This window comes from Paramisgurnus dabryanus, chromosome 15 (genome assembly GCF_030506205.2).
Source record: "Paramisgurnus dabryanus chromosome 15, PD_genome_1.1, whole genome shotgun sequence".
Classification (NCBI taxonomy): domain Eukaryota; kingdom Metazoa; phylum Chordata; class Actinopteri; order Cypriniformes; family Cobitidae; genus Paramisgurnus; species Paramisgurnus dabryanus.
In genome coordinates this window covers 20,896,996-20,913,499 of record NC_133351.1, presented here as the reverse complement: position 1 = coordinate 20,913,499, position 16,504 = coordinate 20,896,996, and the positions used below count along the sequence as shown (strand labels likewise).

The 16,504-nt window shown below is 36.1% G+C and overlaps 1 protein-coding gene across 1 annotated transcript in view; it reads left to right on the top strand.

The window, feature by feature from the left end:
* Positions 1 to 8,180: 8,180 nt before the first annotated feature.
* dgkg (diacylglycerol kinase, gamma) overlaps positions 8,181 to 16,504 on the top strand; it is a 145,144-nt gene continuing 136,820 nt past the window's right edge. The window contains exon 1 of the mRNA XM_065251459.2: positions 8,181 to 8,280. The gene's annotated coding sequence lies outside the window, so the exon portion shown is untranslated. The remainder of the gene's footprint in view (positions 8,281 to 16,504) is intronic.

Here is a 16,504-nt window from a genome sequence, read left to right as displayed (position 1 = left end):
GTATAACCTACAGTATTCTATTTTAAAATGCATTGCCAAATGTTACTCTCTTGACAGAGGGACTGTTATTGTGTAAGAGCATTATTACAGCACATATAGTTTCTTTGGCATCATGAACCTGCTGTACAATTGTAAAATAAAGTTTGTTGTGTGATGGTGGACAAACACAAATGCATTGGTTCATTCTAAAACAGGTGTTATGCCTTATACAATACGTGCGTGTGGCTAGAAGCCAATGCTGCTTCAACTCTGCCAGTATCAGCAGCTGGAAAACAATTTAATTGGCCCAATAAATATTTTCTAGAATCAGCCATTGCAAGAGGTCAGGGCTCCATTCAATGCCCATTACATAAATCTGCAGGAACAATCTAGAAACTATGGCAGTATCAGCTGTTGCTGATGCAAATGCTGCAGCTGTTCCTATAACAATGATTTGCCTGGCATAGCAATTTAATGTGAAACATATAAATCGTCTCATTGAACTTTCAATACACAGCAAACATCAAGAGGAATGCAGTAAGCCCCAAACATGGACAGGATGGGAAAAGTAAGAAACATTTTGCCCTCATCAACTAGCTTAACTGTGTTCACCCCAGGTTACTTTATGTTCCAATCTCTATAACTGTCCTCCCGCATGTGCAGATTGTGTTTTTTGAGGACAGAAATTTCCAGGGACGTTCTTTTGAGTGCAGCATGGACTGCCCGGAGCTGTCATCCAATTTTAGCCACTGTAACTCCATCCGAGAGTGGGTTTTGGGTGTTGTATGAGCGTCCAAGCTTCATGGGCAACCAATATATTCTAACTAGAGGAGAGTATTCGGATTACCAGGGCTGGATGGGCTTTAATGACTCCATCAGGTCTTGTCGTATGGTAAAATACTTAGTGTCAAGTTTTAAATAGGAAAAATATCGAAACTCTTTGGTTATTTTTGAGCGCAATGCTAAACGCTCTAACCAGGTTCAATGGATTATGCTAAGCTATGCTAAAAGTGGTAGCCCCAGACCCAGAGATCAGCTGAATTGATTCCAAAATGGTAAATATCAAATAATTAACTCTAGGGGAACTGGAAAATGGGAATATTTTCAAAAAAGTGGAGTGTCTATTAAACCAAAGTGGCTTACAGTGCATTCAACGTTATACATTTTATTAGTAAATACTGTGTTTTCCCTGAGATCTCACCCATGACCTGTTTCGCTGCTAACAAAATCCAAACTATACGTTGAGATGCCTCATTTTAAATGGCTCTATAAAATAGCATTTTTGTTTTTACATCCTATTCACATGAACAAACACCACACATTTAGAATGAGTGCTTGTGTGATTGTATACAGTAGGTAGATAGTGTAACCTAGTAGGTAGTGTCAGTGTCTAGTTAAAAGACTGGTAAATCTCCCCATACAAAAGTTCAGGCCATGTTGATGAGTCAGGAGCTTTGCCAGTGAGAGTCCAGCATGTACCGGGAATCTACATTGCTGATCGAGTTCAGAGGCAAGCGTATGCTGAAACAACATTGTTTTTCATCTGCACAAAGGCCAGCAAGCACTTTTTCAGTGTGTCTCTGTTGATCCAGATTCCTCTATAGGAATCCAGCACTGAATGGAAGGATGGTTCACAAAGTTCACTTACTCACAATTACACTTACTGGTAGTTAAGTGCCTTTTTAGTAAGCCCAACAGTACCCTCTGTTGGTGGCCTTTATTTGTACAGTAACCTATGTCTAGAGAGTTCATAGCATTGACCTTGTAATGTTAGTTCTCTATAAATAAGTATTTAGTGAGGTAATTTAGAGATGTGATGAAAATGAGCTGTAGTCATTCTTGCGTTTTTAGGCAAGCATCATTATTTGGATAGGCCATTTTTTTCTAAATGTTTGCTCTTTTTGTTAGTTCTCTAAACCCAGTTTAAGTCTTTGTTTAAGCATAAACTTTGTCTCTGATGTTTCACCTAAAAAGTCAAAATATAGAAGTTAAAAGATATAAGATATTTGTGTCTATGGGAATTTAAGTTCATTCATCTGATAGGGTCACATCAGCTGCAAGCATGTAGCACAGTTTAAAATAAAAAGTTGGCAAAATATGTGCTGGTGTTAATGACCTTGCATTTGTGTTTGAGAGCTGCAAAGTTGCACTTGTAAAAGATGGCAGGGATTAAACATGATTAAATTCATCCTACAATGTAAAGAACATTCTGTAAGAATATAACATTCATATATTTCATATTGACAGAGGAAGTTCATCTCAAAGATCGAACTGTAATAAACCTTTGATTTTAGCCTGGATTTCACAAGCATTTCATGTATTTGCACTGTTTATTCTGCTAAAGAGTTGTAATGTTGTATTGCTGCAAAATATAAATTTTGCTTATTGTCTTTAGCAGACCTTTCTTCTATCCCAGACAGCCGGGATATTTTTAAACCTCTGAGTCACTGATACAGGTCCACAGCTGAAAGGAATTACTTTAATCCTATGAAAAGAATGTAAAAAATAAACTTTCCAGACATGACAATTACCTTGTAAGGCAATGGCAAAAGAGTTAGAGGGGAGAGACGGAGCACTGGTAAAAAAAACATCACACTACTAAAAACAGTATAAAAGGTTATAGAGTATAAAATGTGTGTTGTGTTATACTGTAAGTGTTGCTATAAGAACTGTACAATGCAACAATCTTTTGCAAAGGAAAAATGTATGTTTTAAGTATAAGACATTAGATGTTAAATCATTGAGGTCTATTACCATAGGTTCTTTAAAAGTAAGTAGTTTGTTAAATGTGTACTGCACCTAGAACATGCACCTATACTGTATGAATATATTGTTATTCAAAATATGTATATCTACTTGAATCCATTATGATTTAGGATATTTGGATTTGTTATTAAATAGGCAGATTGGTTGGCAAGGTCAACTAAAGGCAAACTCACTTTTTCTGGCAGACTTTTTCTCGATGGTACACCTGGGACAGAATGGCATGCTGGGAACTTAATTATGGGCCTCGGCCTGAGGTAAAAGATAAACCCAGTGCTGTCATAATTGTGTTAAAAATACAGCCTGCTCATACATCCCTAAATAACCACATGCCAACATGCTTTTGTCGCAATGTGCTCGACCACGACATGAACTGGGAATGGAAATTAAGGTGGGGAAAACGGGAACTACTAACAATTGTAAAAAAAGATACAATATTCTAAAGATTATATTTTATTTAACATAAAAATAAAAAATTATAGCCTTTTGATAAATTGTATTTTATTTCAACCATAAGATGGCAGCATTGTATTGAGAGGAAATACAAAACACTACCAATTTGACACAATTGTTCTTTTCATTGTAGTTTTATTTTTATCATTGTTGCTATTTTTTATTATTAGACTATAATCTTTTTAACAGAAGACCAGCATCCTGTAACGATTAGGAAGACAGCAGTGAGTATGTCTGATATTAAACAGGTCACCGGAGATCTATTTAAGGCTCGGACTGACATTTGCTTCACAAATCATATTTAGGGGTTCAAGCCCGAAGGGCTGAAACCCTATTGTATTTGTATGGATTTTTATTCTTTTTATTATTTTTCTTCTGCCGTAAAACGGATCGTGCAGACCAAACCGTAAGGCCTAGAGACTTGAGACTTGGCCAAATGGTAGGACCCAATTTGGGGAGAGGTTGATAGAGTTTCAACCCGATTGGCCTATAGGTGGCGCTATAGCGATAACAAACGCGTTGATGCTCATAACTCCCAGAATTCTTGTCCAAATGTCAAGTGTCTTATATCCCTGGATTCCTTGCGTCAAGACGAACAAAACGTATATCTCCGATTTCATTTCCGTCATGAAAATTTTTTCGCTATTTTCGATTTTGTCGAAAAAAATAAAAACGAACTAGTCCTAGGTTTTTTGTCCGATCGGAACCGTTCCAGTGCTGTAATATTCCTTGGAGTGTGAATATGAAAAGTTATCAAAAAAAAGTTGAACTTTATACTCGTCGTCGTCAAGCCACGCCCAAACGCCCCCAATGGGCGGAGCCTCTTGGACTTCAATGGCTGTAACTTGGGATTGGAAAGAGGTATCGAAACCAAATTTGGTACACATATACAGCGGACTATTCTGGGGTCACGTGCAAAAAATTGCATCGCTTGACCACTAGTTGGCGCTATAACACTACTTCAACTTTGAAGAGCTGTAACTAGAGAAATATGGGACCGATCAACTTGAGATTTGGCACGGGTGCTCTTGGTCTAGGGTACTATCTGTGTGGGAAAGGAATTTCGCGTAGCTCAAAAAACATGGCCGCCATCGGCCAATCAAGAAAAAGCAGCTATTGGGCAGGGTTAACGGAGGCCGATCGAAACGAAACGTGGTGGACCTGTTTGTCTCTTGGCCATGAAGGTCTGTGCAGAGTAAGAAAAAATTCGGCCTCCGGGAGGCGCTATCACGTTTTTTCAATGTTTAAGTGATTGTGTATTATGCAGTGTTTCAGATATCAACAAGATCCTTATATCATTTAATAGAGCTACATTTAATGAACAACTTTTCCTCAAGAAGCACTTGTCTCAGTCGAATCGTTTGTTAGATATTCATAATTTTCTCTTAAACCTACTTTTGCGAACTAGTCCTAGGTTTTTTGACCGATCTGAACCAATCCAGTGCTGGAATATTCCTTAGACACTGAATATCAATAATTATCAAAAAAAAGTTGAACTTTGCACTCGTCGTCGCAACACTACGGTCAAAAGTACGAAGAGGCGGGGCCACAAATACTTAAATTGCTATCATTTATGATAGGAATGAGATATCAACATGAAACTTGGTACACATATGTATAGACCCAAGCTGAGGTCACATGCAAAAAATTGCAGAGATTGTCCATTAGGTGGCGCTATAACTTAAGAACAAATAACCATAACTATAGCATATGTATATGACACATAAATATTTGTCTGACCTACTTGTTATTTTGCACATTACATCTACTTTCAGGTTCTTATAATGGTCTATGAGGATAATTATTTATCTTTGAAAACATGCCACTCAACAGCCAACCAGTATTAACCATGTACGAGTCAAGCCTAATGGTGTGTGATTACAACTAAACTCATGGGACTGTTGGTCTTATGTTTCCAAGTGTCTGTGAGGATTTTTAGTTCATCTTTCTGAAAATCTTTGCATCTAACACAATGTGTGCAAAGTAAACAGTTCTCTAGATCAGTGGTTCTCAACACACCTGCTTCACATAATCAGCACAATAGTAGAGATCTCTATTAACTAAACTGATTGTGTCAGATGAGAGAAACATACAAAATGTGCAGAGCAGTGGTTCTCCAGAAACGGAGTAGAGAACCACTGCTCTATATGTTTATGTTTATATGAAAAAACTATTTTGTGAACTAATACTTGGTTTTTCACTCAACACCACTAAAGCCAATGCAATACAATTTCCTGTAGTCTGTGAGCAAATATGAATGCCAAATTGTTATCACCAATTGTACGTCTTATTCCTTTAGTTGTTTAGCTTTGAATTACAAAAACAACTTTTCAAAACTACTAGAATTTTTTCAGTCAACAACAATAAAATCAGCGCAGTACATTTTTCTGTCCTCTGTGTGTAAAGGTATATCAAATACAAAATGTAATGAATTTGAATACCTGCTTTTGTAAGCATAGATTTCATGTGATGTCACACATTGGTGTAGGTGCCATTTGTACGACTGAATTGCAGCATGTGTGTTTAAAGGAACTCATAAAGATATGGATTAAAGTTTTTCATTATCTCCATTTATTTACATCAGTAGCATTAGGATTCTATTCTACCTTCCATGACATAAACGTGTCCTGACATGATGTATAATACAAAGTTGTTACATTTTTATATGTTATTTTTCAAATATTGCACCAAAAACTTCATGTGATAATGCAATTGGTTATTATTCACATAAATGACCTGCTAGAACCCAACTAAAAAGCAGCACTTTATGAAAGTAACACAGACAAATGCTCACCAGCAAATCTGCTGCAAATCTACTAAATAACATGACATTTGTTATTGACATAATTTGATATTGAAAACATATCTGGATCAGTTATTTATTGGCCCAGCCTAAAATCACATGAAAATAATTGCAGAGCTATACCACTATTTGACAATTTAACATGACAGAGCCTAAAAATGTTTCTATTAAAATATGTAACTTTGCTTTATTGTTTCCAAATCCATAAATTAGTATTCTCTTACAATAACACAATAAAAGGATTATATGAAAAATATATACTCTCTGTGTGAAACACAGACCCTCATTAATATACTTAAGAGCATGCTTATCAGGATTTGAGTTAAAAATGTGTCTACCTTTATTTACTTTTAAATATTCAATACTAATTTTATGTTAAATTAATTGTAAAAGGAAAACAATAATTTTAGCCAACAGATGGCAGAAGGTCATCTTCTGCCATCTGCTGGCTAAAATTATTATTTATTATTTAAAATGTATACTCAATGAAATTGTGTTCACAGGTTTCATCAATGGATGCATGATTTAACTTTATGAAGTCAGTATTATTATGTTAAAATAACATTTCGTCAATCATTCTGACGGTATCCGTTTTAACAGTCATGTGACATTCGAACATAGGATAAACATTTAAATAGGTTGATGAACTCTTAAAGGACACCAAGCATATGGAGATTGGTCATTTATTTCAAAGTCTTATTTCCTAACCCTGCCATTTCTGCTTCTGTGTGTAAATGCATGTATGTGTTTTAGCTTATTCTTCATCATTGCTGTGTTATAGATTAGCCATATGAGACCTATATCTCTATATCAGAACATCGTAGAGAAATTGTGGTGGGCTGTTTTGTCTCATGTTAACAATTTTTGAAACATTTTGTGTGACAAATCTTGCAACAGCATGCACCACATAATTTTCTCTTCAGAAAATTTACCTAATTGGTAACATGTTAGTATTTCATATTCTAAGTATATTTGATAACAATGCAGCAAATCTAAACAGGCATGCCCTTAAAGGTTCATATAATGAGATTTTTTAAAGATGTAAAATAAATTGTTTGTGTACCCAGAGTGTGTATGTGAAGTGTTATCTCAAAATACTCCACAGATCATTTATTATAGCATGTTAAAATTGACACTTTGTAGGCCTGAGCAAAATTGTGCAGTTTTTGGGTGTTTCCTTTAAAATGCAAATGAGTGGATGAAATGCAAACACTGATCACAATGATGGTGGTTTGTTGTAATTGAAATTCAATTGTGCTCTCGATTATTTTATTTTTTATCTTTTTCATGTTTTCTAGGTTGATATAAGCACTGGGGACCCAATTATAGCACTTACACTTGGAAAAAGTCAGATTTTCACGCTATGACCCCTTTAAGGTCCCAGATCGCTTGAACCCCGCTGATCGCTGCTTGCAGCTATATTTCTTAAATTGAATTTACATTTGCAAACGCAGCCAGCGTTATTAGCTTTACAAACAATATCCTTGCAGTAAAGGATTTACCAAAGTGGTTGCGTGATGACGTAGGGATGAGAAAATATTACCATGGTAACCAATATTCTTGTCTTCTCCACCCTGGTAGCAACATGTCTGTCAGATCTAACCCCACGACCACTTTCCACTTGAAAATCATGTGACTTTCATTGTTGAAATACAATTCACGAGTCCCCAGAGATTATCATGGGATGCAGGTTTAACCGATAAGAAACGTTTTCGTATTAAACACACACACAAAAAATCTTGCAGATGAATATTTTTCCTGAAATAGATCATCTGTCTTTTGAATAAATTACTTTTACGGTTTTTTTTGTTTGTTTTTTTGCATTGCTGCTTTTATACAAACCGAATACTATCATTACGATTTAACACCCAGATTATATTTTTATGCAAAGGTGAACACTCACTACAGGTAAACTTCAAAATGTCAAATGAAAAATAGACTCTTATTACATTTTTACAACGAGCCTAAACGAGTTGACTTAACGCGTAGTATTTATTTGATAGGACCTTTGTTCAAATTCCAGTAGCGGAAGGAGGCTTTTGAGGCAACCTTGTAAGATGCTTACCTGCACGACACTTTTGTTCATTCAAGTCGCTTTTGTGGCATCACACTATGCGCATTTCCAGAATACACACTGATTAGCTGATGGAAAACGATGTCTGCTACCAGCAATGCTGTCTAGATACTGTAGGCAGGTGACTAGGGTTTGTGAGAGGCTATAGTCGGAGTCACGACTCCAATGAGTCCAGCCGAAGACACGAGGACATTGAATTCATCTGTAGGTAGGTTAACTGTTCTTTATTATTACATTACTGCGATTTTTACTATGGATATAGAGATAAAACAGACGGATATATACATTGCAAACTGCGGTTTTATTTAGGAAATGGATGGTAAAACTAATTGTCTTCCAATTCATATGTTGTGTTTTACACATTTGCTTTTTGTTTAGTGCTTTAACATTTGTTTGACATAAGCTATTTAGTATTGGATATAGGCTACATAATAATAGACTGTTCTTGGTATTAAGTGTGGTTCCCTAAGATTTCTTTACACGTTTCTAAGATTTAGCATAGTGTTGTCATATTTAATGTAAAGGATGACTGTGCTTTCTAGGTAGCTATGTACATCATTATATTGTCCTTTCATTTGCCCATATTATTGCTTGAAGTATGTATTAAATGCACATTTCAAAAAAGCACACTTGTTTTTTAAAAGCTTGCAAATGCGGTAGTTTTCCCAAGACTGCTTCAGGAATGAGGTATTTACAGTGCTGGGCAAAGGGGGATCCTGGGAGGTTGCTATTTTTAGCTCCTATTTCATCACTGCTCTGCGCAGAGTGCTGCGTGCTGCATGACAATGATTTACAATTGGAACATCATGCTGCAAACTTCAGGCTCCTTTTCTTTAATGCTTCCAAAGCTTTTAGGTGAAAAACAAAGATGACATACAGATGTAAGGTGGACCCCCCCTTCATCGTCCTATTTATGGTGCTGTTCTGCACAGATTTAAAAATTATTACTTAAGTGGAGCATTTCGTGCAGACAATCGTGGGCATTCAGTGGTGTTTGACAGAGAGATGTCTTTTGATACTAAGCACAATATATACAGGCACAGATCATTTCCACAATGTTTCTTTTAAGGTTGTCATAACAGCTTGTGTTTGACTGGTATCTAACGCCATAGGGCTGACCCTAAGTTTGTCCTATGTCATTAGAATTTCCATCCCATATATACAATCCATCAGATATATTTCATCACAATGGACAAACCCTGAAGGTCTTGCATGCAGAGAGTTAATAGCAGATTATTTAATGGAAGTGTAATTTCTTGTTTGTGAGCTTGCTTTAGAATCTGATTCTGATACAGTATGAGCAATGTTTGAATGTAAAATGCATTATAGCATTTAAATGACATAACTTTATTATATTTGATACATAATGAAAATTCCCAAGTAGATTCCCAGTCGTTGAAAAACATCTTTCAGGAATAGTGTGGTTGTTTTTTAGATACTGTACTTTGTCATATTTGTTTCTGTGGTATACGCTGAGCAAACCGACTACATATTTGATGATTTGATGTCTGATGTAATTGTGTGGACTTGTAAACAGACAGGCTTGAATGTCATAATTGTTTTTCATAACTTGCACCTGTGGCAGTTCTGTTAATCTTTTACAAATTTCTCTAAAAACATCAATTTATACAAATCTTCCCTTACGAAAATTAACCATGGTTTTACTACAGTTAAAACCAAAAAACCATGGTTATTGTAGTAAAACCATGGTAACCTGAAAATAACCATGGTTTTGACAACCATGGTTTTCAAAAACCATAGTTATACCATGGTTAGTGTAGTAAAACCATGGTTTTGCTCATAGTAATCAATTCACCAAAAAACCATGGTTACTACACTTTAACCACAATAAAACCATGGTTAATTTTCGTAAGGGTTAGTAAACTCATTTTACTATAACGGCAGAAATGAATAATCCCACACAGCAAATTCTAGTATCAATAATAAAAATCAGTAATTATATTATGATTAAACACAGTCTGGTTTAGAATTAACACCATTTAATAAACACTGTTTGACCATTTGTTGTACGCACCTGTATATCCTCTGCAGGTGTGTGAGGTTATTGTTGACTATGTCATAGCAAAAATGCACACCCATCAAAAAACTTTGACCTTATTCCAGTTCTTGATGCTGATTGGTCAACAGTCATAGTTGATTCTCAATACAGCACAATCATGCCAGCATCACCGAGTTATGGTCTGTATTACTACATAGCCCTCATTGTGCCTTGTTATAATTTTTTAAATATTTGTTACATGCCAGAGGCTATCTTATAGTGGAAGAAAAAACATTTAAATAATGTTATAAATTAAACTTTTTCACTTTGTTTATGTATTTTTTATCAGTTACATTGCACCTACAGAGTCAATGCAAATGGATCACTTCCTTAATACATCAATAGCCCCCATCTTTTTTCCCCTATACTGAATATGTTAAAAAGTCCCTAGACAGCAATTAATTTATTATGCTATAGTTTCTTACCGAATCAGGATAGGAAGCAAAAATAGAGCATTTTAATTAAAAAAATGCTGAGACATTGAGATGCAGGACAGGTGAAGGGCAAGATGCCAGCATGCCGATATTTCCTACTGTAAACACACAAGCAATCCGATCAATTTGTTTTAAATAGCACGTTTTATTGCTTCATAAAAATTTGAAATTGACATTTAAAAAAACGTACATATAATTGCTTTATCTTACATTATTTGTTTTGTTAGCTTTTCAGAAAGTGATCGTACTGGTGCAGAAAAAAAACGTGTAAGCCTTTGAATTTATCTGTCACATGAATTAGCTAAAGAATTTAAAATGATCTACAATTAAATTACAACAACAGATAAACAGTTTAATTAAATAAGAACCAAACAACCAAATTATACATTTGTCTGGTTTAAACACAATGAATGAGACAAGATTGAAGGTGCTGCTTAGAGAGGCACCTACTGAATGGCTGGAGCCTATCCCAGCATCTAAGGCCATAAGCAGAACACACCAGACAGATGGACAGTCCAATACCAATACAGGGCCCACATACATTTTAAGACAATTTAGCAACTTTAATTCACCTAACCTGAATGTCGCTGACTGTGAGGGAACCCAAAGTTCCCAGAAGAAACCCACAATGAAACAGGGTGGGATGACATACAAACTACATACAGAAAGGACTCGGATCAGGAACCTTCTTGCTATGAGGCAACAATGCTACCCAATAAGCGATCTCTCATCTAATGTTATATTTATAGCCACCCTTTCTGATGACACATTACAAACTAAAGGTTTAAAATAAGCAGTGGCGGCTGGTGACTTCTTTTTTCGAGGGCACACGATGCGAAGTTCGTCACAACATTTATGTAGTCCGTCATGTGTGTGGTTCGTCATTTCAAAATATGTGTTCTGCGTGTCGAGGATCACGTGTCTTGTCAAAATATGTGCCTAATGCAGACGCGTCTAAAGGGTTTATGATAAAAGAGACACTCCCATTTGCCAGATACTCATATAATCTCATGTGTGATTAGAGTTTACTGTTAAGGGAGTGTCTTGCGTGTATTTTGTGAATGTGAGCATCTCTTTTATCATAAACGATTTTGACGAGTGTGCAGTAGGCACTTATTTTGTCAAAACACATGATGCACATGGTTCACATGACGCAACAAACACATATTTTGAAAACACGAAAATAGGGCTGTCAAATGGATAAAATTTTTAATGATGTACCGATTAATTAATATAATTAATCACATTTAATCGCTAGGGGTGTAACCATTAACCGTGCAAATGCGAGTTTTCTGACTGAATGAATTTGAATGAATTACGGTGAAATCCCGGCACATACGAACGCCAGGGGGCGCTCTCATGCAGAAACTCCCTTTGTGCCACAGAAGAAGTAGCATTGCAAACGCTATCCCAGGAAATGTCTACAGGAATATTTAGATCGCTGTTTTTCAAATTGTTTCAGGTATTTCCATGATAATAAAGAATATTTTAAATGATTTTTATTTAACGAGTGTTGCTTTTTTAAATGCACGTTATAAACCACTCCGACTCATAATGATTTTAGATTGATAAGGACTTCCTACTGACCAAATGCCTTAGTACACGCACAAGCTGTGCATGAAACAAAGAATCGCAGCCTTGCGATTCAACATCGAATTCCGAAAGGCTTTTTAATGGGACACGCAGTTTAACCGTTACATCCCTACTAATCGCCCATAAATATTGGCATGTAAATGGAGAAAATACCCTCAAATATAATAAAATAAACAGTGTTTTTTTCAGGTTGGACTGTGGTTTAAGGTAGTTCAGAAATTGAATTAAGTAGTCAAATGTAAAATAATTCTGCAAACACTGTAAAAAAATTGATTTGAAGTTATATCAACATTTGTTTTTAGGTTATTTTAAAGACCAACACTTTAAGATCAATGTCATTGGACCCACTCACTTTTTCTCCAAATGTCTGTTCACTGAACCATCAATGAAATCCATTCCACTTGCCCTAATAAATAATAACTAATTAATCAAATCAACGCATTCAATTAACAGCCCTAGTTTAAAACATACACAAGTTGAAATCTGATCTCAAAGTGGTTTGGCTGGAACGTAGCCAGCAACACACACCAAAATCTTACTTTTAAAAAATTTGACACCCAGGACAAGATTAGACTTTTTCCACAGAGATATTTACCAGCATGCACAGTAGCTTTATTCTCTCGAACATTCCCTGGGAGGTTTCCATTGCTATGGTGACAGCGATCTGCTGATGTCATCCAGGCTGTGTCATTGGGGTTGCATAAAGGTGGGCTTCATTTCCCCCTGCATTCATTTCTTTTTCGTTTATATGACAACCTGAGCATCTGATCGATTGGTAGCATCACAATTAGAGAACCGTAAACCCAAAAGCCTCCCCAGTATTTTCTGTATGTCAAGTCATGTAAAATTCGAGCATTAAAACAAGTTGGATATTTTTAATAGATGTTCCCTTTATTCTTTCTGGTAATTAGGACCTCTGTAAAGAGCCCTAGAGCCATTGTAATCACATTAGTATTGTATTTGCAGGGAGAAGAGGTGTGTATTTACACAAGGGCAGCTGGAATATATCAATAACAGGGAAGATAAAGAACAGGAAATGTTTGGTTTATATATGCATGCCTTGCTCATTAACTTAAGCGAACTTTCACATTTGTCATCATCATTACGCATTACTTTGATCTGTTCCAGCACTTCATTTTATATTATGCCAAACATCATACAGCAATTATATGATTGAGGATAAAACATGGATTATGCTGTGTTAACCCAACTTATAGTTAAGGACCCTCATTTTTGATCTGTTTCTGTGTGATAGCATTAAGTAATTCAGAAAAATCACATGAATTTTGTGTTTTTCATGTGTCCACAGAAATTTCACCTGTGCAAAAGTGCATGAGAGACATGGTTTTTGCACATTTTTGTATGTGATAAAGCATCTTAGTTATGGTGCAATGTAAACATTATATTAAAATGTGCATTTTTCCCTTTGCAGGCAACATTTTTTAGCTTTTGTAAGGCCAGATATTTATGAAAAACAGGGCGAGCTAAACTAAATAATTCATCTCCTTTTAAGGCCCCAAAACTACTATTAAAAAAGAACTTCTATATTTTCATGGAAGTGTATTAAACAGTAAGTGACTTCATTAAATATGCATGAAATTACAGGAAAGCACAGCTTTGGACAGCTTTTAGACAAATAGAAGCAAAAAGGGCAGTGGTTGAGGATGAGAGAAACAGTACCACCAAAACCCAGGCCAGACTCAAAACCAGGTCTCTACAAGCCACCTGCCCTGGTATATGCCAGCGCAAGCTTACACATCTCACTGTCTTTTTTGGGGGGGATCTGTTCTCGAAAGCAATGTGTAAAACAACGTTAGGGTTTTCTCATTCCTGTTCAACTTTAGAAAGTGACACGGCTACACACCACAGGGGAATCGTCCCACAACATGCAAAAGTCAACCTGTGCTTTAAAAATGCTGTTCCCAAATTGCATTCCTTGACTTGGCTCCATTTAATTTCTACCGCCCTCAGTAATAATAAATCCATCAGGGGTGGGTGTAATAATTAGGTGTCAGTGGTTTTTGTCCCTTCACGCCATGGAGTCCTGCTAAAAAGCATGTACTTTACACCCACCCTCACAGCCTGAGTCTGAAGCTGTGCATGCTTACTGCAGCAACCCTGTCTCCTCCACATAGCTGTTGTTTTTATACACAGCTTTATTTGATTATTTACCCTAGATTATTCTTATATCCAATGCTGATTTTCCCTCTGTCGCACTACTGTAGGATATATCTGAATAAACACAAGCGTTTCAATCTTCCCAAAGGGGTACACAGTCTGTTCACATGGCTCTCTTCTCAAAATAAAACCAATTACCTGATCGGTCCATGTGATTCTGAGCAAACAGGGAGGCTGTAGCTGGAGGGAAGCAGTAAAAATGATGCGACTGTGGAAAAGTAATAACGCTCGGGAACTTTTCCAACCTGTTTGTTTTATTGCAAAAGCAAACAACTTTTATTAGTGAGGCATGGCTTCATGTATTAATAGAAACTTAATGGGTTGCAAATCTGATTTTCAGGACAAACAATTTAGGATTCGAGATTCGTGTTCCCGACTGGACTTTCTTATCGTGTCTGAAACAGAAAAGAAATATAATGTATTACACGTTTATTGAAATGTGAAGTCTCACAGATGAAGTGCAGTTTTTGGGTGATTAAAGCTTGATCGTATAAGCATCTAGTGTCACACTCAGCAGCATGAATCATACATGCAGAGTCCCAGCTGCATTCATTTCACACGTCTTTAAATTTTCAAATGCAATATCTACTTTTTAAATCCAAATTTAATTATTTAAACCTACTTGTTGAATTATTAAAAGCTGACACGTAAGCATGACTGTTCACCATGTTTAAATTATGGCAGATTAAAATTTAAATGTTGAATTTTATTACATTTTTTGCTCATCTTTTCTCACATTTATGCCTTTGGCAAATGTGAATCATACTCATCAATTTAGGAATTGTACCTAACTTTTATAACTTTTAGTCATTACAGATGATTTTAGCATGCACATATCTTCATAATAGCTATGACTGAAATGAGCATTCAGTCCCTTAAAAAAAAACATCCACATCCATTGCTGCTTGGAGGTAGGAAACCGTTTGTGCATTTGCATGCTAATAGAGGTGGCAGCAAATGTACTGTGTGCATAGGAGAGCCAATGTTTACCATTCATCATTGCCATACAGTATATATTGATTCTCAAGTCTGAGCAAAGATTTAAAGATAGATTCCCTGTCACTACTACTGGTCCGTATAGTTTAACTTTTGACTCACTAACTTTTTACACACTAACGTACAGTAAAGCGAGCACAGTTGCTTTCATCAAAGGAAATGTTGAAGTTAGAGCAGGAGGACCCAGCAGAGGAAACCAGCTCTCCATCTCTGCAGATGTGTGCATGACTGTGGTAAAAAGATGACTTGAGGATTTCAATGTTTCTTAGGCTCTGTGACAAGCAAGGGAAGTTTCAGTATTGAGTGTGGTTTGCAAGCAAGAGTTATTGTTTTAAGCATTTCTTGTTTCATTGTTATAATATATTTTCAGTTTAAAATTGAATGGATTGGTTAGCAAAGAATGCACTTCAGAATAATCACTTTAACTTCAATATTAGCTTGTTTATTTTGTAGTTGAAGGGTCTTAATTGTCATTAAGCTTCATTTTTAAACTAAACTAAATAAAAAGAGCATGTACTGAAATGCATTATGTGTGTTGTATGTGTGTGTGTGTGAGACCTTTGTGTATGTGTGGGTGGGTGTCAATGACATGCAGTAACACTTTTATGCATGTGTGAAAAAGTGGTGCGCGTACAAACTGTATTCTTGAGTATAAAAAACAATTTGCAAATGCATGTATAGACCTATGGGTTCACTCACATGATCATGCATGTTTTTCTTTGTTTTTCTTTTGTATAAGCTATTATTATTTTACCTGCAAAGAAGTGGCTTTTACTAATTTAAAGACCAATCCAAGACGTTATATTCCGTTCCTGAATTTTTTCAGAGATAGACATATCTGTTATGTGACCAGGGCGATCTAATCAGGACTTTTCTTGTATTTGTTTTGTGTTGTCACTGGGCCTCCCAATCTCCTCCCTCACTTCCTGTCCTGGGGTCTCTGGGGAAGAGCCTTTTGAAATCTACAGTAACATGCGCCTTAAAAAGAAGCAGTGCATCCAAAAATGTCCCCCATTGACTTGACCATAGTGATTTTTATTCCTACTATGAAAAGTTTTTTTTGGGGGGGGGGGGGTGAACTACTCCTTTAACAGGACTGTCCACTTCTGGCCATATAAGCGGTGTTTTATCATTCTCTTTGTTTCAGTCAGATGCTTTTAATATAAAAAATA